This window comes from Phalangium opilio, unplaced genomic scaffold (genome assembly GCF_054372755.1).
Source record: "Phalangium opilio isolate 3A_F unplaced genomic scaffold, DU_Popi_V2 ptg000089l_1, whole genome shotgun sequence".
In the NCBI taxonomy this organism is placed as follows: domain Eukaryota; kingdom Metazoa; phylum Arthropoda; class Arachnida; order Opiliones; family Phalangiidae; genus Phalangium; species Phalangium opilio.
In genome coordinates, this window is record NW_028324194.1 from 9,232,741 (window position 1) to 9,254,279 (window position 21,539).

The 21,539-nt window shown below is 35.5% G+C and overlaps 1 long non-coding RNA gene across 1 annotated transcript; it reads right to left on the minus strand.

Moving 5' to 3' along the window:
• Window positions 1–1,604: 1,604 nt before the first annotated feature.
• On the minus strand, window positions 1,605–10,637 carry LOC149647443 (uncharacterized). The gene is made up of 5 exons (XR_016371953.1): window positions 10,338–10,637; window positions 5,161–5,218; window positions 5,042–5,089; window positions 2,275–2,486; window positions 1,605–2,070 (listed from the first exon to the last, which is right to left on the minus strand). It is a non-coding gene; the product is annotated as an uncharacterized LOC149647443 (long non-coding RNA).
• Between the last annotated feature and the right edge of the window lie 10,902 nt (window positions 10,638–21,539).

The following is a 21,539-nucleotide window of genomic DNA, read 5'->3' on the forward strand; positions in this document are numbered from 1 at the left end:
TTTTCCAAAATATTGTGGTTTATCTTCATTTACTTCCCAAATAATGTTACGCCTTTTCCAAAATATTGTGGTTTATCTTCATTTATTTCCCAAATAATATTACGCCTTTTCCAAATTATTGTGGTTTATCTTCATTTATTTCCCAAATAATGTTACGCCTTTTCCAAAAAATTGTGGTTTATCTTCATTTACTTCCCAAATAATGTTACGCCTTTTCCAAAATATTGTGGTTTATCTTCATTTATTTCCCAAATAATATTACGCCTTTTCCAAAATATTGTGGTTTATCTTCATTTATTTCCCAAATAATGTTACGCCTTTTCCAAAATATTGTGGTTTATCTTCATTTACTTCCCAAATAATATTATGCCTTTTCCAAAATATTGTGGTTTATCTTCATTTACTTCCCAAATAATATTATGCCTTTTCCAAAATATTATTGTTTATCTTTATTTACTTCCGAAATAATCTACGCAATTTAGCAAAATATCGTTGTTTATTTTTAAAATTGGAGCTCGCTTCAAATATTTTTCTATCCTGGTATGAGAATTCTAAATGTTTCAGTGGGTGTTCAAAATTTCATAGCTATATTTCCGCAGTATGTGCTCCTTGAATTCCGTCGCGAGTCCTTATTATTATATTTACCCCCCCCCCCGGGTAGTTTTTCAAGATCGAGGGCAGAATGCGTTTAGGCGCGTAGCGGTCTGAATGGCGGTAAGTACATGCAATTTTCAAATTTTCAAAAAATTTTTTCACCAACTTGCGGCGGGTTTAGAATTTTTTCACTAATTTTTTCGAACTCCCCGTGGCCTAATTAATCAGAATCAAGTGTTGGTTGGGTTAGGTAGGTAAAGTAAAATCCTACCACATTAGGCTTAGAAAGACAAAAAATAGGCCCAAAAAGTTTTAAAAAAAATCACGTGAACTTAATTAGAGAATCAAAATGGTGAAATTAAGCGCGAGATTTGAATTGAAACTTTTATTGAAATTCAGCGCGTGCTGGCGCGTGAGCTAGCGCGTGGTTTAAAAATATTTTTTTGAAAAAGGCCAAGTTAACCTTACACTACGAGAAATGAGATACTATACCTTTTCAGCCTTTGCTAGTGCTGTAAAGTTAGGCTGTGAAAAAAGTGTACCCCCTTGGTCGCGAAACCTTGGGTCTAACTCGCAAAAATGTTTCCACCTCATAATGTTAAGCTCCATAGAGTTTAACATTACGATTTCGGATTGAGTATAAATAGAAAATCCCTGACGGGATTTTCTTAATAACATACTCAAAGGACATCCCGGTATCTCTAGTAGAACCAGAGTTACGAGCCTCGAAAGTTGGATGTGACGCAATTCCTGTGGAGGAGACGAACATTTTGCTTAATTACTGGGCCAAGTAAGAGATTAGAGACGCGAGGCCAAGAGGGAGAAAGGGGAGTCCAGTCCTTACCCGAGGAGGTGGAGGAGGCTTCCTTCCTCGAGTTGGGCGGAGACGCGCTCCAGTTTATATTGGGTGGCCTTCAGTCAGACTTCGATCACTTTTCTTGGGATCTTCGATCAGCCTGTAACCGCGCGCGCTTTCCACCAATAAACCGAAACCAGACACGACTACGTCATTAAGTTAATCAAATGTATTTATTAGAACATAAATCCGCTTAGTTAAATACACAATCCGTTAGTAAACAAGTAAACAGAGTCAATCAAATACTGTTATCCGATTCCGATGCCGTTACTCCACCCCAACTGCCCCCATTCCCGGGCTACCTTCGAATATATCCCCTGGGGCCTCCGGGGATCCGCCAATCCCGGCTCTCGAGCAGACGACGGGTCTAACGTGTTCAGCTTCCTGGCAAGTCTAGCGGGGATCCCTGGTATCTATTAGGTCCTTCCACCCAGTGGGGAACTCTCGTAACGGGCTCCTAGTTTCAGTTTCAGTTTGCGCACGTCGCGGTTTCCTCCATCGGACCGCGGACCCCGTTTTGACAGCGGATGACGATGGGAGGAAGGGAGATGTCCGGCACCACCAAAGTTAACGAGGGCCGAGTCGAGAAGGAAGGGGTCGTCGCCTCGGAGTCGGCGCTTCTATTACGAGAGAGGGAGATTGGATTTGGGGGGAGAGAGGAGACAATGAGAGAGAGAGAGAGAGAGAAGGGGGAGAGAGAGGGGAGAGAGAGGAGAGAGAGAGAGGGAGGGAGAGAGAAAGAGAGAGAGAGTCAAACGTCCTCTTCCCCGACCCGCCCCCCCCCGCCCCCAAGATTGAACTGAATTGAACCGATTCAGGCTTACCCAGTCAGGAGAAACTTTTGAATGATATCGAGGATTTTGGAGGAGAGGCCGAAGACGAGAGTGCGATGTCCTTCCGCCTTCAGATTGTCCAGCAATTTGATCAAGACATCCATCTTCCCCGATTCCTTCAACAGTAAGACAGGCCAGGGTCGACGTTCAAAGACACGTCGGCCACAGCGTCATTCGGCGCCTCGACCTCGACCTCGACCTCGCTAAACCAATAGAAAGAAGAATAAAATAAAAAAGGTCACTTCCCGACCAGGGCGGCATTCATTTTGCGTTCAACCAGATCTATTTCGTTCCCCCATGTACTTCCCCCTGAATTTTCCAGGTTTTTCCCCCTATATGGAGTATCCTATGGAGCAAATGTTAACGAAGAAAGGGGAGGGGGCAAATTGGACCATTACATACTCAAAGGACATCCCCGTATCTCTAACATAAACAGAGTTATTTGCCTCCAAAGAATAGTGTAATGTTAATCCTATGGATGGAGGTGTGTTTGTTTACGTTTTCCTTAATTACTCGGCTCCTGTTTGTCGTAGCCCTATGTTTTAAGTATCGTTGGAAAGGGGACAAATAGGACTATGACATATCCTAAGGACATCCCCGTATCTCTAGTAGACACAGAGTTAATAGGTGTTTTGTAAAATAAGCACGTCTTAATTCAATGGAGCGAACGTTTATTAACATTTTCCTTAAGTACTTGGCCCCTGTTTGTCGTATAGCTATGTTTTTAGTATCGTTGGATGGGGGACAAATAGGACTATGACATACTCAAAGGGCATCCCCGTATCTCTAATAGAACCAGAGTTACGAGCCTCGAAAGTTGGGTGTGACGCAAATCCTGTGGAGGAGAAGAACATTTTTCTTAATATCTCGGCCCCCATTTGTCCTGGCCCTACGTTTTTAGTATGCTTAGATGGGGGACAAATAGGACTATAACATATCCTAAGGACATCTCCGTATCTTTAGTTGAACCAGAGTTATAGGCCTCTAAAGTTGGGTGTAACGCTTTCCCTACAGCATGTTTTTGAACATTTCGCTTAATTACTCGGCCCTTGTTTGACGCAAAAGTCCGCAAAGGACCGCAAAAGACCGCAAAGGACCGCAAAGGACCGCAAAGGACCGCAAAAGACCGCAAAAGACCGCAAAGGACCGCAAAAGACCGCAAAGGACCGCAAAAGACCGCAAAGGTCCGCAAAAGACCGCAAAGGACCGCAAAAGACCGCAAAGGACCGCAAAAGACCGCAAAAGACTGCAAAATACCGCAAAGGACCGCAAAGGACCGCAAATGACCGCAAAGGACCGCAAAGGACCGCAAAAGACCGCAAAAGACCGCAAAAGACCGCAAAGGACCGCAAAGGACCGCAAAAGACCGCAAAAGACCGCAAAGGTCCGCAAAAGACCGCAAAGGACCGCAAAAGACCGCAAATGACCGCAAAAGACCGCAAAGGACCGCAAAGGACCGCAAAGGACCGCAAAGGTCCGCAAAAGACCGCAAAGGACCGCAAAAGACCGCAAAGGACCGCAAAAGACCGCAAAGGACCGCAAAGGTCCGCAAAAGACCGCAAAGGACCGCAAAAGACCGCAAAAGACCGCAAAGGACCGCAAAAGACCGCAAAGGACCGCAAAAGACCGCAAAAGACCGCAAAGGACCGCAAAGGTCCGCAAAGGTCCGCAAAAGACCGCAAAAGACCGCAAAAGACCGCAAAAGACCGCAAAAGACCGCAAAGGACCGCAAAGGTCCGCAAAGGTCCGCAAAGGTCCGCAAAAGACCGCAAAAGACCGCAAAAGACCGCAAAGGACCGCAAAAGACCGCAAAGGTCCGCAAAAGACCGCAAAAGACCGCAAAGGACCGCAAAAGACCGCAAAGGACCGCAAAGGACCGCAAAGGTCCGCAAAAGACCGCAAAAGACCGCAAAAGACCGCAAAGGTCCGCAAAAGACCGCAAAGGACCGCAAAGGTCCGCAAAGGTCCGCAAAAGACCGCAAAAGACCGCAAAGGTCCGCAAAAGACCGCAAAGGACCGCAAAGGACCGCAAAAGACCGCAAAGGACCGCAAAAGACCGCAAAGGACCGCAAAGGACCGCAAAGGTCCGCAAAGGTCCGCAAAAGACCGCAAAAGACCGCAAAAGACCGCAAAAGACCGCAAAGGACCGCAAAGGTCCGCAAAGGACCGCAAAGGTCCGCAAAGGTCCGCAAAAGACCGCAAAAGACCGCAAAGGACCGCAAAAGACCGCAAAGGTCCGCAAAAGACCGCAAAAGACCGCAAAGGACCGCAAAAGACCGCAAAGGACCGCAAAGGACCGCAAAGGACCGCAAAAGACCGCAAAGGTCCGCAAAAGACCGCAAAAGACCGCAAAAGACCGCAAAGGACCGCAAAGGTCCGCAAAGGACCGCAAAGGTCCGCAAAGGTCCGCAAAAGACCGCAAAAGACCGCAAAGGACCGCAAAAGACCGCAAAGGTCCGCAAAAGACCGCAAAAGACCGCAAAGGTCCGCAAAAGACCGCAAAAGACCGCAAAGGACCGCAAAAGACCGCAAAGGACCGCAAAAGACCGCAAAGGACCGCAAAGGACCGCAAAAGACCGCAAAGGACCGCAAAAGACCGCAAAGGTCCGCAAAAGACCGCAAAAGACCGCAAAGGACCGCAAAAGACCGCAAAAGACCGCAAAGGTCCGCAAGGGTCCGCAAAGGTGTTTTTGGGTCTAAATCATTAAGCCTTGGCCCGAAAACTTTAAAATAATGTAAATAAATTAAAAATACTTGCCAAACTGTAGCATTTTCGTAAAAAGGTTCCATTGGACTCTCGAGCATTCTTTAAAAAGACAAAAACAAATTAAAAACATATCTTAATAACTTTAAATTAGGTTTGAAATTAAAACTTACTCTCCAGGCCCAAGAACTTCGTTACTTGAAAGCAATACTTCGTTATTAGGTCAAATTTCTTGAAAAATAAAAGGAAAAAAGGCAATTAATTAGAGTACAAATTAAATTAAAATATTTTAAATAATTACACCAATCAGGGGCCAAGAAATTAGGGAAAATGTTCATAAACACTCGCTCCATTGAATTAAGACGGACTTATTTTACAAACCACCCATTAACTCTCGTTGTATTAGAGATACGGGGATGTCCTTTGAGTATGTTATAGTCCTATTTGTCCCCCATCTAACCATACTAAAAACGTAGGGCTACGACAAACAGGGGCCAAGTAATTAAGCAAAATGTTTTTAAACATTCGCTCCATAGGATTAGATAAGGAGATCCCCGTAGCTCCAATAGAACAAGAGTCTTAAAAATTGCCGAACAAGAGTTATGAGCCAAGGTTAGTAAAGTATAAAATCGCTATAATAGGTTTGCTCAATCAAGGTCAAAAGCTTATCTTTTTTAAAGATTGTTCATTGGCTGTTAGTTTTGACGTCACTGAGAGACCCAAAAAACAAACGGCTCGATGATTTTGAATTTGTGATGGCTGGTTGATTGGATTTAGAGTAAAGATAGAGTGCCAATTTTATTGAATTGTAAGTTTTTAACTCTTGAAATTGATCTGTAGATTATCTTAATTAGGTTTTTAAACGTTACATCCGTTGAGTTCTTATAAATTTAAAGTTAAAAGTAGCGCAATGGGCAAGGCTTATGGTAAAGACTTTGGGTATGGTTTTGGACGTTTGGCGTTTGGGTAATAACAAAAGTAGATAAATTGGTAATAATTTCTGTTGAAGAACTTTAAGAAGTTGTGCCATTATGATAATTTCTGTCAGAACTTTCTCTATACGGTTGTAATTTAATAGATTATAATTATTTTCTATTTAGGGAAGGTGTAAATTGGTAAATAATGCCGGGAACAAGATGTGCAGTTGCCGTGTGTAACAATAGTCTGCTTAAAACCAAAAATAATAAGTCTACAGCCAATATTCGTTATTATTCTTTTCCTAAAGAACCTGGGCTTAGAAAAATTTGGGTCAACAAATGTAGAAGGGTTGGGAAATGGAATCCATCGACTAGTCGAATCTGTTCCAAACACTTCAAAGATGATAATTTTGAACGTGATATGCAAGCGGAACTTTTAGGGCTTCCTGAACGCAAAGTGTTAAAGTTCAATGCAGTGCCAACTGAAAACTTATTACAATGTAACACTGGAAAAACTGCTTCTCTGTGTGACAGAGAGGCAAGGTTATGTAGAAGAAACAGAAGAAAAACTGCCCAAGATATCATAGCATCAACGTCTGTTGCATCAGAAGGTAATGAAATGCCAGAAATGGTTAACAACCAAAATGCTGTGGATGTTGAAATTTCCCCAATCCAAGAAGATACACCAAGAAATCTTGTAGAAATACCCAGTGAAAATATTAATCTAATCAAGAACTTAAAGGCTAGAATAAGCTTTTTAGAAAAGAGTCGTAGTCGAGTAATTAAGCAACGTAAGCAAAAAGACACAGTAATTCGAGACTTGAAAGTACAACTTTCAATGCAAACCCTTGTTTCTAAAAGAGCTCTTAAAGACCTCAAAGCCTTAAAAACCAAGAAAAACAAAAAAGCAAAGTATAATTCAAAATTAGCTGATATTTTGCGGGTGGTGTTTTCAGATAGTCAGATAAAGAGACTTTTGGGGAAAAAAAGGGTTAATTGGGGTTCTGAGGATTTAAAAAATGCATTCACCCTGCGCTATTTTAGCAAACGAGCCTACGTATTTTTGAAAAAGGACCTTCATATTCCCCTACCAGGTCTATCTACCTTGAGAGCTTACGCCTCTAAACTAAATTTAAGACAAGGTATATTGACAGATGTTTTAAATTTGATGAAAGTTACTGGTAGTGTAAAACCCACGCGTGAGAAACTTGCAGTTTTGACATTTGATGAAATGAAAGTTCAAAGTCAATATGAGTATGATGTTAAAGCAGACCAGGTAGTGGGCAAACATGAACAAATGCAAGTGGCTATGGTCCGAGGGCTGTATGGAAATTGGAAACAACCAATATACATTGGCTTTGACCAAAAAATGACAAAAACCTTACTGTTAGAAATTATCACCAAGCTTCACGAAGCTGGATATCTTGTTGTATCAACAGTTTGTGACATGGGTGGAGGGAACATGGGGTTGTGGCGTGAACTTGGAGTAAATATTAACAGAAATTGGTTTTATCATCCTAGTGTTAGTGAACAATTAATTTACTGCTTCGCAGATGCACCCCATGCACTAAAATTAATTCGAAACTGGCTTTTGGACAAGGGATTTATTCTGGAAGATGGGGATGTTGATGTAAATAGAAAACCTTTAGACGAATTACTAAAATTAGACTTTAACGAACTTAAAATGTGTCACAAACTAAGAGCAATTCATTTGGAATGCCGAGGGCCAACAAGGCAAAATGTAAAACTAGCTGCTCAGCTGTTATCTAACAATGTTTCAAAAGCATTATATTCAATTTACATTTCCAAAAAACAAAGTCATTCTTCAGATGAAAATCTTGAAGACTACCAAAATCTATCCAAATTCATAGAAAAGGTCAATGCGTGGTTTCAAATTTTCAATTCCTACACTGAAAATGATCCTGTTAAAATTAAATGTGCGTTTGGTGTTCATTTAACAGAGCAGTTAGAGGCATTAAATGAAATGTCTAATCTAATAGATGACATGAGGTGTAAAGGAACGAAATGCCTACAAATTTTTCAAAAAGGGTTGCTGATCTCTATTAAGTCTCTTAAAGACTTATATTTTGACCTTAAAAATAAATTTGGCTATAAATATATCTTAACTCATCGTTTAAATCAAGACTGCCTCGAGAATTTTTTCTCTCAGGTTCGTACTAGAGGAGGCTTAAATGATCACCCAACGCCTCTTAATTCAATATACCGAATTAGAATGATTATACTGGGAAAAAATCCTGGTGTATGTCACCAAAATAGCAATACGTCTGATTTAAGCCAATCTGAGTATCTTTCTAGTGATATTGTAAATTCTCCATCTTTTCAGGAAGGAGAATATGTTTTAGCTAGTGCCTTTAAAAAAGCCTCAATAGAACCTATTAATCCAGATTGCAGCACAGCTGCAGATCTTAATAGTTTGATTGATGACAATAAAACATATTTAGCAAATAGTGACTCATCAAAAACTATTAAGAATACTAATGAATTGGACGAGAGTGATTTTTCAAAGTTGGAGGAAAATGGTATTGAGCTTTGCGCGGGTTGGCTAGCGAAAAAGCATAACAAAAAGTTTCCTGATTTGAACTTAACTGAAACTAAAACACTCTCGGACCATAGTTATGAGTTGCCATCTTGGGCAAATTTTTTATCTTACGGAGGCTTAGCAATCCCATCCTCTTCATTTTTAGCAACTGTTAATACATTCGAATCAGTTTTTAGATCTTATCTACCACAGTTTTCCCTTTCAAACGAGCCAAATCTAGTCAAAAATATCAGTGATTTAATTTTGCAAAGTTCTTCATTACCCAAGGAATTAGTACAATCTTTTGTGAAGTTAAGAGTATTCATTAGAATAAAATTCCTTAATAATGTCAAAAAAACAGATGCTGAAAATGGTGACAGTGGTCGGAAAAAGGCCAAAAAAATGAACAAGATAATTCATTAGTTTCACCCGCTTAAGAGTTTAGCCTATCTTATTTGAAATGCTTCTTAAAATACCATTAACTTTTGCCTTTTAAAACTGTGATATGAAATAAGAATCTTTTAAATTTACTTGTTTCCGTTTTCGAGAAACTAGGCTCCAAGCCATATTGCCCTTTAAATTCTGTGATAAGCATTATCATATCAAATAATAAAACAATAAATCTAATAAAAGATTAACTTATGTTCCTAGAAATAATTCTCCAAGTCAAACTACCTTTCATCTGTTATGCTAAAGATTCATATTTATTATTTAATAAACATATGTTCCTAGAAATGATTCTACAAGTCAGACTACCTTTCATCTGTTACGTTAAAGATTCATATTTATTATTTAATAAAAAAATGTTCCTAGAAATGATTCTACAAGTCAGACTAACTTTCATCTGTTATGTTAAAGATTCATATTTAATAAAAAAAAGTGTTTATTAGCAACGAATGTTTGTGTTTATTCCAGAATTACATCAGTTTTCTTGAATATATCCAACGTAATCTCGCTATGTAGACAAAATATATTGCAATAATTAACCACAATAATTTACATTGCTTTAAATTGGTTTGTTTCAAATTCTGAAACATGTAAACTATTGTAGTTTGTGCATTCAATTTCAATATCCAATTATCCATTCTTTACCTTAAATTTGCAAAGTTTAGCCATTGGGGTTGTAAAGTTCAGTACTACAATGGATGGGGAATATAATTGAAAATTATTCAACGATAAACAGAAAAAAAAACACTTCTCTCTCATATTTTAAAGCCCTAAAAGAAAAAATAACTAAATATCCTTAAATTTGAATAATCAAATACCCTTGGGCCTTGGCAATAGCAAAAAAGTCAAAAACACCATGGTCAATTATTCGGCGTTCAGCCTCCTAAATTCAACAATATTATTGAAAATAATGTAATAAAAACTCTTCCCTCGAACATTTTGCACGTAAAAATAACAAAAAATGGGATGAAAATAGTTTGAAAACTTTGAAATTGCTTCCCTATTCGTATAATCAATGGCCTTGACAAGCAAAAACAAACATTCTTCCCCCTCGGGGGTCTCTCGGTGACGTCAGACCAACCGCCCGCGAAAATTTGAAAATTCCGAAACTCGATCGAGCACCCCTTGGTTATGAGCCTCCAAAGTTTAGAGTAAAAATCAGAAGTAACATAATAAAAATAAGTGAGACGATACCATACGTTGACGCACATTTTCCTTAATATCTCGGCCCCTGATTGGTGGAACCTTAAGTTTTAAGTATCGTTGGAAAGGGGACAAATAGGACTATGACATACTCAAAGGACATCCCCGTATCTCTAGTAGAACCAGAGTTACGAGTCATAAAACCTAAGCCTAACGTAAACCATTTGGAGCCTGTACCTTTTGAGTTCATTTCATTTTAATGCTATTATAATTGGACACGTTAATTAATTAAAGAGGTACTTACCAGGCATTAAGCGAAGTGTTTCTTGAGTTTCTTCAAACTGTATCTGTATCTTTAAGTGATCTTTCAGCGGAGAACGATGTAGCGGCTGTATAGCTCCTTGCCATGCATGTCTTTTGAGTTTGACTTTTTTTTTGTTCCAGGTTTATTTATTTATTTAAGGGCTAGGGCTTAGTAGCCTTACAGCTCCAAAACACGCTTAAAAAGATAATTGATAATAGTACTTCTTTTTTTTTTTTTTTAAATTTCATATTTACAAAATATCACAAGGATTGACAAGATTTATCACTAGGTTGCTTATAATAGGAATTTCTAACACTGAAATTTTTAAAAATAATTTTACAAGTTTAAATGAATACGTAGTTTTCTCTTAAAAATATTAATAGAACGAACATAACAGTTTGTAATTGGATAACACGACTGGTTTTAAACGCCCCAAGTACTTTTGAGGGGTTGTTTTGTATCCATTATAGCAGCGGGTTGCCCCAAATATTAAATTAAAATGCGTTAATTACATTTAAATCGGCCTATCTTGTGTTCTAGGTAGGATTGCACTTTACGTGACCCACCCAACTAACAATGGTTTCTAGTTAATTGGACCATGAGGAGTCCGAAAAAAATAGTTAAAAAATTATTTGGCCGCCGCAAGTTGGTCAAAAAAATTTTTGAAAATTTTAAAATCCATGCACTTACCGCCATTGAAGCCGCTATCCGCTTAACGCATTCTGCACTCAATCTTGCAAAATAAGCCGAGGAGGGCTGTGAAAAGTTGCCGGACTCGCGCCGGAGTTTTATAGCTATGGATTTTTTTAAGCTTACGGAAACATTTATTTCTGATAAAAGGAGGGAAATAACATTTATTTCTGATAAAAGGAGGGAAATATAAATGCGAGAAAAACTGAAATGTTTTGGGAAAATCGTTGAATTTTTTGGGAATTCAATAATTGATAACGGTAAATTTTGAAAAAAAACCGTCAAATTATTCGGGATTTTTTTTAATTCACTCAACATTATTTTTGGGAAAATGTGTCAAATCCTTGGTAAATATGATGTTTTGTAAAAAAAAATTTAAATAAAAGGCGTAGAGAAAAGGTGTCAAAATATAGGGAAATTAGCAAATGTCAACGTCAATATTTCAGAAAAGGAGTCTAGTTTTTTTGCAACTATATTTTGGGAAAGGCGACAAATTATTGAGAAAGAACCAAATGTCAACATCAATATTTTGGAAAAGGCGTCAATTTATTTCAACAATATTTCGGAAAAGGCGGCAAATTATTGGGCAGTTAGCAAATGTCAACATCAATATAAATGAGGCGTCAATTTATTTCAACTTTATTTTGGAAAAGGCGTCAATTTATTTCAACTATATTTTGGAAAAGGCGTCAATTTATTTCAACTATATTTTGGAAAAGGCGTCAATTTATTTCAACTATATTTTGGAAAAGACGTCAATTTATTTCAACTATATTTTGGAAAAGGCGTCAATTTATTTCAACTATATTTGGAAAAGGCGTCAATTTATTTCAACTATATTTTGGAAAAGGCGTCAATTTATTTCAACTATATTTTGGAAAAGGCGTCAATTTATTTCAACTATATTTTGGAAAAGGCGTCAATTTATTTCAACTATATTTTGGAAAAGGCGTCAATTTATTTCAACTATATTTTGGAAAAGGCGTCAATTTATTTCAACTATATTTTGGAAAAGGCGTCAATTTATTTCAACTATATTTTGGAAAAGGCGTCAATTTATTTCAACTATATTTTGGAAAAGGCGTCAATTTATTTCAACTATATTTTGGAAAAGGCGTCAATTTATTTCAACTATATTTTGGAAAAGGCGTCAATTTATTTCAACTATATTTTGGTCAATTTATTTCAACTATATTTTGGTCAATTTATTTCAACTATATTTTGGTCAATTTATTTCAACTATATTTTGGTCAATTTATTTCAACTATATTTTGGTCAATTTATTTCAACTATATTTTGGTCAATTTATTTCAACTATATTTTGGTCAATTTATTTCAACTATATTTTGGTCAATTTATTTCAACTATATTTTGGTCAATTTATTTCAACTATATTTTGGTCAATTTATTTCAACTATATTTTGGTCAATTTATTTCAACTATATTTTGGTCAATTTATTTCAACTATATTTTGGTCAATTTATTTCAACTATATTTTGGTCAATTTATTTCAACTATATTTTGGTCAATTTATTTCAACTATATTTTGGTCAATTTATTTCAACTATATTTTGGTCAATTTATTTCAACTATATTTTGGTCAATTTATTTCAACTATATTTTGGTCAATTTATTTCAACTATATTTTGGTCAATTTATTTCAACTATATTTTGGTCAATTTATTTCAACTATATTTTGGTCAATTTATTTCAACTATATTTTGGTCAATTTATTTCAACTATATTTTGGTCAATTTATTTCAACTATATTTTGGTCAATTTATTTCAACTATATTTTGGTCAATTTATTTCAACTATATTTTGGTCAATTTATTTCAACTATATTTTGGTCAATTTATTTCAACTATATTTTGGTCAATTTATTTCAACTATATTTTGGTCAATTTATTTCAACTATATTTTGGTCAATTTATTTCAACTATATTTTGGTCAATTTATTTCAACTATATTTTGGTCAATTTATTTCAACTATATTTTGGTCAATTTATTTCAACTATATTTTGGTCAATTTATTTCAACTATATTTTGGTCAATTTATTTCAACTATATTTTGGTCAATTTATTTCAACTATATTTTGGTCAATTTATTTCAACTATATTTTGGTCAATTTATTTCAACTATATTTTGGTCAATTTATTTCAACTATATTTCGGAAAAGGCGTCAATTTATTTCAACTATATTTCGGAAAAGGCGTCAATTTATTTCAACTATATTTCGGAAAAGGCGTCAATTTATTTCAACTATATTTCGGAAAAGGCGCCAATTTATTTCAACTATATTTTGGAAAAGGCGTCAATTTATTTCAACTATATTTCGGAAAAGGCGTCAATTTATTTCAACTATATTTCGGAAAAGGCGCCAATTTATTTCAACTATATTTTGGAAAAGGCGTCAATTTATTTCAACTATATTTTGGAAAAGGCGTCAATTTATTTCAACTATATTTTGGAAAAGGCGTCAATTTATTTCAACTATATTTTGAAAAAGGCGTCAATTTATTTCAATATTTTGGAAAAGGCGTCAATTTATTTCAACTATATTTTGGAAAAGGCGTCAATTTATTTCAACTATATTTTGAAAAAGGCGTCAATTTATTTCAATATTTTGGAAAAGGCGTCAATTTATTTCAACTATATTTTGGAAAAGGCGTCAATTTATTTCAACTATATTTTGGAAAAGGCGTCAATTTATTTCAACTATATTTTGGAAAAGGCGTCAATTTATTTCAACTATATTTTGAAAAAGGCGTCAATTTATTTCAATATTTTGGAAAAGGCGTCAATTTATTTCAACTATATTTTGGAAAAGGCGTCAATTTATTTCAATATTTTGGAAAAGGCGTCAATTTATTTCAATATTTTGGAAAAGGCGTCAATTTATTTCTATATTTTGGAAAAGGCGTCTAGTTATTTCAGCAATATTTTGGAAGTCATTGCAACTATATTTTGGAAAGAGTGCCTATTTTTCGGCAATTTGATAAATGTAAACACCTTTTCCAAAATATCGTCCTTTACATTTACCAAATTCGGGAATAATTTGATGCCTTTTCCAAAGTATCGTCCTTCACATTTATCAAATTCCCGAATAATTTGGCACATTTTCCAAAATATCGTCCCTTACATTTATCAAATTCCCAAATAATTTGACACCTTTTCCAAAATATCGTCATTCACATTTATCAAATTCCCAAATAATTTGACACCTTTTCCAAAATATCGTCATTCACATTTATCAAATTCCCAAATAATTTGACACCTTTTCCAAAATATCGTCATTCACATTTATCAAATTCCCAAATAATTTGACACCTTTTCCAAAATATCGTCATTCACATTTATCAAATTCCCAAATAATTTGACACCTTTTCCAAAATATCATCCTTCACATTTATCAAACACCCAAATAATTTGACACCTTTTCCAAAATAACGTCCTCCAGATTTATCAAATTCAGATTAATTTGACACTTTTTTCCATGATATCGTCCTTCACATTTATCAAATTCCCGAATAATTTGACACCTTTTCCAAAATATTGTCCTTCAGATTTATCAAATTCAAGAATAATTTGACGGCATTTACCAAAATTTACCGTTATCATTTATCGAATTCCCCAAAAATTCAACGATTTTCCCAAAACATAGCAGTTTTTCTCGCATTATATTTCCGTCCTTTTATCAGAAATGAACAGTTTCAGTAAGCTTAAAAAATTCCATAGCTATATCTCCGGCGCGAGTACGTAAATGTTTCCGGCGCGAGTACGTCAATTTTTCACAGTCCCCCCCGGCTTATTTTGCAAGATTGAGTGCAGAATGCGTTAAGCGGATAGCGGCTTCAATGAGGGTAAGTGAGTGGATTTTGAAATTTTCAAAAATTTTTTTAACTAACTTGCGGCGGCCAAATAATTTTTTAACTATTTTTTTCGGACCCCCCACAGTCTAATTAACTAGAAACCATTGTTAGTTGGGTGGGTCACGTAAAGTGCAATCCTACCCGATATTTTGGAAAATGTGCCAAATTATTCGGGAATTTGATAAATGTGAAGGACGATACTTTGGAAAAGGCATCAAATTATTCCCGAATTTGGTAAATGTAAAGGACGATATTTTGGAAAAGGTGTTTACATTTATCAAATTGCCGAAAAATAGGCACTCTTTCCAAAATATGGTTGCAATGACTTCCAAAATATTGCTGAAATAACTAGACGCCTTTTCCAAAATATTGAAATAAATTGACGCCTTTTCCAAAATATTGAAATAAATTGACGCCTTTTCCAAAATATAGTTGAAATAAATTGACGCCTTTCCAAAATATTAAAATAAATTGACGCCTTTTTCAAAATATAGTTGAAATAAATTGACGCCTTTTCCAAAATATGGTTGAAATAAATTGACGCCTTTTCCAAAATATAGTTGAAATAAATTGACGCCTTTTCCAAAACATAGTTGAAAGAAATTGGCGCCTTTTCCGAAATATAGTTGAAATAAATTGACGCCTTTTCCGAAATAATGTTGAAATAAATTGACGTCTTTTCCAAAATATAGTTGAAATAAATTGACCAAAATATAGTTGAAATAAATTGACCAAAATATAGTTGAAATAAATTGACCAAAATATAGTTGAAATAAATTGACCAAAATATAGTTGAAATAAATTGGCGCCTTTTCCAAAATATAGTTGAAATAAATTGACGCCTTTTCCAAAACATAGTTGAAAGAAATTGGCGCCTTTTCCGAAATATAGTTGAAATAAATTGACGCCTTTTCCGAAATAATGTTGAAATAAATTGACGTCTTTTCCAAAATATAGTTGAAATAAATTGACCAAAATATAGTTGAAATAAATTGACCAAAATATAGTTGAAATAAATTGACCAAAATATAGTTGAAATAAATTGACCAAAATATAGTTGAAATAAATTGACCAAAATATAGTTGAAATAAATTGACCAAAATATAGTTGAAATAAATTGGCGCCTTTTCCGAAATATAGTTGAAATAAATTGACGCCTTTTCCAAAATATAGTTGAAATAAATTGGCGCCTTTTCCGAAATATAGTTGAAATAAATTGACGCCTTTTCCGAAATATAGTTGAAATAAATTGACGCCTTTTCCGAAATATAGTTGAAATAAATTGACGCCTTTTCCAAAATATAGTTGAAATAAATTGACGCCTTTTCCAAAATATAGTTGAAATAAATTGACGCCTTTTCCAAAATATAGTTGAAATAAATTGACGCCTTTTCCAAAATATAGTTGAAATAAATTGACGCCTTTTCCAAAATATAGTTGAAATAAATTGGCGCCTTTTCCGAAATATAGTTGAAATAAATTGACGCCTTTTCCGAAATATAGTTGAAATAAATTGACGCCTTTTCCGAAATATAGTTGAAATAAATTGACGCCTTTTCCAAAATATAGTTGAAATAAATTGACGCCTTTTCCAAAATATAGTTGAAATAAATTGACGCCTTTTCCAAAATATAGTTGAAATAAATTGACGCCTTTTCCAAAATATAGTTGAAATAAATTGACGCCTTTTCCAAAATATAGTTGAAATAAATTGACGCCTTTTCCAAAATATAGTTGAAATAAATTGACGCCTTTTCCAAAATATAGTTGAAATAAATTGACGCCTTTTCCAAAATATAGTTGAAATAAATTGACGCCTTTTCCAAAATATAGTTGAAATAAATTGACGCCTTTTCCAAAATATAGTTGAAATAAATTGACGCCTTTTACAAAATATAGTTGAAATAAATTGACGCGTTTTCCAAAATATAGTTGAAATAAATTGACGCCTTTTCCAAAATATAGTTGAAATAAATTGACGCCTTTTCCAAAATATAGTTGAAATAAATTGACGCCTTATCCAAAATATAGTTGAAATAAATTGACGCATTTTCCAAAATATAGTTGAAATAAATTGACGCCTTTTCCAAAATCTAGTTGAAATAAATTGACGCCTTTTCCAAAATCTAGTTGAAATAAATTGACGCCTTTTCCAGAATATAGTTGAAATAAATTGACGCCTTTTCCAAAATATAGTTGAAATAAATTGACGCCTTTTCCAAAATATAGTTGAAATAAATTGACGCCTTTTCCAAAATATAGTTGAAATAAATTGACGCCTTTTCCAAAATATAGTTGAAATAAATTGACGCCTTTTCCAAAATAAAGTTGAAATAAATTGACGCCTCATATATATTGATGTTGACATTTGCTAACTGCCCAATAATTTGCCGCCTTTTCCGAAATATTGTTGAAATAAATTGACGCCTTTTCCAAAATATTGATGTTGACATTTGGTTCTTTCTCAATAATTTGTCGCCTTTCCCAAAATATAGTTGCAAAAAAACTAGACTCCTTTTCTGAAATATTGACGTTGACATTTGCTAATTTCCCTATATTTTGACACCTTTTCTCTACGCCTTTTATTTAAATTTTTTTTTTTACAAAAAATCATATTTACCAAGGATTTGACACATTTTCCCAAAAATAATGTTGAGTGAATTAAAAAAAATCCCGAATAATTTGACGGTTTTTTTCAAAATTTACCGTTATCAATTATTGAATTTCCAAAAAATTCAACGATTTTCCCAAAACATTTCAGTTTTTCTCGCATTTATATTTCCCTCCTTTTATCAGAAATAAATGTTTCCGTAAGCTTAAAAAAATCCATAGCTATAAAACTCCGGCGCGAGTCCGGCAACTTTTCACAGTCCCCTCTGGCTTATTTTGCAAGATTGAGTGCAGAATGCGTTAAGCGGATAGCGGCTTCAATGGCGGTAAGTGCATGGATTTTAAAATTTTCAAAAATTTTTTTGACCAACTTGCGGCGGCCAAATAATTTTTTAACTATTTTTTTCGGACTCCTCATGGTCCAATTAACTAGAAACCATTGTTAGTTGGGTGGGTCACGTAAAGTGCAATCCTACCGTGTTCTACACTATCTAAACATTGCTTAAGCCTTGGTACTTTTCCATAATTATTGCTTTTTCGATTACCTTTGGCCTTTAAAACTCAATAAAAAACTAAAGTTTCTTTCGCATAATCATGGTTTGAACACTTCTTAACCATTTTTAATTGCAATTAACGAAAGAACTTGGTTTAATTAAACTAATTAAAGGTGCAAACACGAAATGTCACACAGGAGCTAAGCACAGGCTGCCATGCTGAACTCAGCTGATGCCGGCCACAGGTGGGACCGGAAATAAGCACAGAGCATTAAGCATTGTATAATAATATTTTAATGTACTATATTGCTTTTAAAAACTAAAGGTGGGTCACTGGGTGTTTTGGCCAATAAATATTGCGTAGTTTTGATTGATTACGAAGTCACGACGACAGTAACAATGCAAAGAAGGCCATTCCGGTGATGAAATGTCCCATTCTCGCTCAAACTGTCTACATTCTTGCTACTCCGTAAATACTTGTGGCTGGCTAGGCGGGTTTTTTGAATTTCAGATCTCTGTCATTTTTACTTTCAATTTTCATTTTCGATTTTAAACCCTAATTAAATTTAATTTATGGCTTAAATTAACTTGAATAAACTAAACAGAGTCCGAAAAAGCCGAAAATGTTAGTTTTGAGCTGGTACGACTGATAGGTTTTGAACTATTGACCTCCGAACTTGAAAAATTAAAAGTGAAATTATGCAAATTCTATAAAGAATTTTGAAACTTTCTTTACGTCATTTTGTAGAAAATTTGATGGGGAATCCAACGCGAGTAACCCCGTACAGATCGCGTTAGTAGTTTAGGCCCTATATCAAAAACTATTTTCCCGCCATTTTCCAAAATGGCGGCACAAACACAAAAAGGCTGGAAATGTGTAAATCAGTTCAAATCAGTATATAATCCATATCAGTTTCATCAAAATAAATTATATTTAAACAAGGAACACTAATAATCAGTTTTAAACCTCGTTTCTAAAGATATCAGTCTGATTTTTCAATATGACACTCTAAAGGGGTCAAGAGACAATATTGAATAAAAATATTCCGATAAAAATTAAGATAATTAAGGTTTTAACTCAAATTAATGAATATCAACATAACTCGATACCAGGAAGTACCGCGAGGCCGTAGACCATAACGTTTACAGTCGCTACACAGTTAGGTTGAAACTAAAAACGGACATGGCCGCAATTAGTGGAATAACTAATGAACCGCTACTCGCACGATATTGGGACCACTTTCATTCGATTCCTTAGAGTTTTCTACGTCCGAATCGGTTAATTAAAGTTTAATTAATTTAAATTTAAATGGCAAAAAGAGGTTGGAAAGAAGAAAAACTGAAAAAACGGGCTGCGTTTCGGGACGTTTAATTGCGTAGTTAATTAACGGTTAGTCGTAGAGAGACGCGACTAGCACCATCGGATTCAGGAGGTTTTAATCATCCGGATTAAGTGTATTTAATTTAATTAATTAAGTTAATTTCGATGGGAAATTAAAAATAACCGAAAATTGAAATTGCGAAAAATTCTCTCTCATCTCGCGTATCAACCACGTCTCCCGTCCATAGACTTTTCATGCGTTTGCAAAGACTTGATTTTAGAGTTTTTAAAATAGGTTTTTCCCTTAATTAAGGCGTCTAATTAAGGTATATTAACAAGGAAAATATATTTTCTGATTAATTTCAAGGCGAGGAATCGGAAAAAAATGGTTTTAGAAGCGTACAGCCACATTTTCGGCCACCTTGTTCATTTTAGGCCGATTCGCCTATCACCAATCGATTTCTCATCTAAAATTAACCCGAAATCCATATCGGGTTAATTAATTTAGGCCTAATTTTAGGCCTAAAACGGGAAAAACCCTCCGTATCTGCTCTTCTAAGCTTCGAAATGTCTCTAAAATAACCCTATCCTACGTTGCACTTCGTAACTAACAGTAATCAGTAAAAAAATCGCGGTTAAAATCAATTAAAATAATTTTTAAGCCCAAATAATGAATTGGGTTTCGATTAATGGCACCCTGTTTTAAATGTACGGAAGGTTTAACGCTAGTAACTCACAGCGCTGCCACTACTGCGGGGTGAAAGAAAAAAAAGAGAGATTGAAATTTATCCCCTCTTTATTTTATGACGCGGCTAACCTGATAGCGCTACCAAGAGCAGGGAGGAATATGGACGACCAATATATTCACTTTTAAGTTTAGTTGACGTTTACGTCTACATTGTAGCGCGGTTACAAATAGAAGGGGGGGGGTAGACAACGGTAACGGGACTGACTCAAGGCGGAGGGATAAGCAATGTTGAAAAGGCGGAGGTCGAAAATAGTTCGGCGGGAAAACTTGGACGAAACAAGTCGTACCACTGAGAGTCAACCGTAGCGAGGTTTGTCTGTCCGAGGGGGCCGTCACTCCTTCAAATCTCATACACCTAGGTTTTCAAATCATTCAAATCACTAAAATCGCTATGAAATCAATCAAATCAGTGAAATCACCATCCAAAGCAGTCAAATTAAGAATTCAAATCATTAAAATCAACGCCAAATCATTCGAGTCGTACCATAATTAAATAAGATGTGTTCCATAAGTGTTAATGAGAGCTTGTCATGAAGTGACGTAGGAGAAAAGTCATAGATTCTCGTAAAGCGACGCCTGGTGACTGGGGCGCTGTCAAAGGTTTACCATAGACTAAATAGGAGAATGGACTGCAAAACCGGGTATAGTCAATTCTCGCTTGTCGTTATTGAACTAGCTCTCATTAAGCCTTTGGCATTACGAAGTATAGGTAGTGACTTACTTATGGAACATCACTTTTAAACTTATGATCGTACAAATAATTCAAATCACATCCAAATCACATTAATCGTATTGAAATCATCAAAATCGGAAGTGATTTCAAATCTCGTACGCTCTGATGCGTAGTGACGGTCCCCTCGCCATCTATACTTGTTGAATTTGAGATCCGAGAACACCCAGCAATTGGCCATATTTATTTTGCTTCTAATTAAGTTAATTATCATTCAAATTTAATGAAAATTACAGCTAATAATCTTCATTAAGTGCTCTATCTAGATCTGCTTTCGAATTAGCTCTATCTATTACGGTTTAAAAGATATAGCGCTTTTAAGTTTTGTGTCCAGGGGTGGGTAAGCTAAACGAATGACGCAGTGGGTTGGTTAAACGAGTGAGATAGATAGAGCCATAAAACGGGAAAAACCTTCGGTATCTGTCCTTCTAAGGGTCAAAATGTCTCTAAAACACCCCTATCCTAAGCTGCACGTCATAACAGTAACACGTAAATGTTAGAAGCAGAGTTACGAGCCTCCAAAGTTTAGTGTAACGCTATTCCAACGGAGAGTATAGTGGTTATGAACATTTTGCTTAATTACTCGGCCCCTGTTTGTCGTAGCCCTAAGTTTTAAGTATCCTTGGAAAGGGGACAAATAGGACTACGACATAATCAAAGGACATCCGGGTATCTATAACAGAACCGGAGTTATAAGCCTCGAAAGTTGGGTGTGACGCAAATCCTGTGGAGGGGA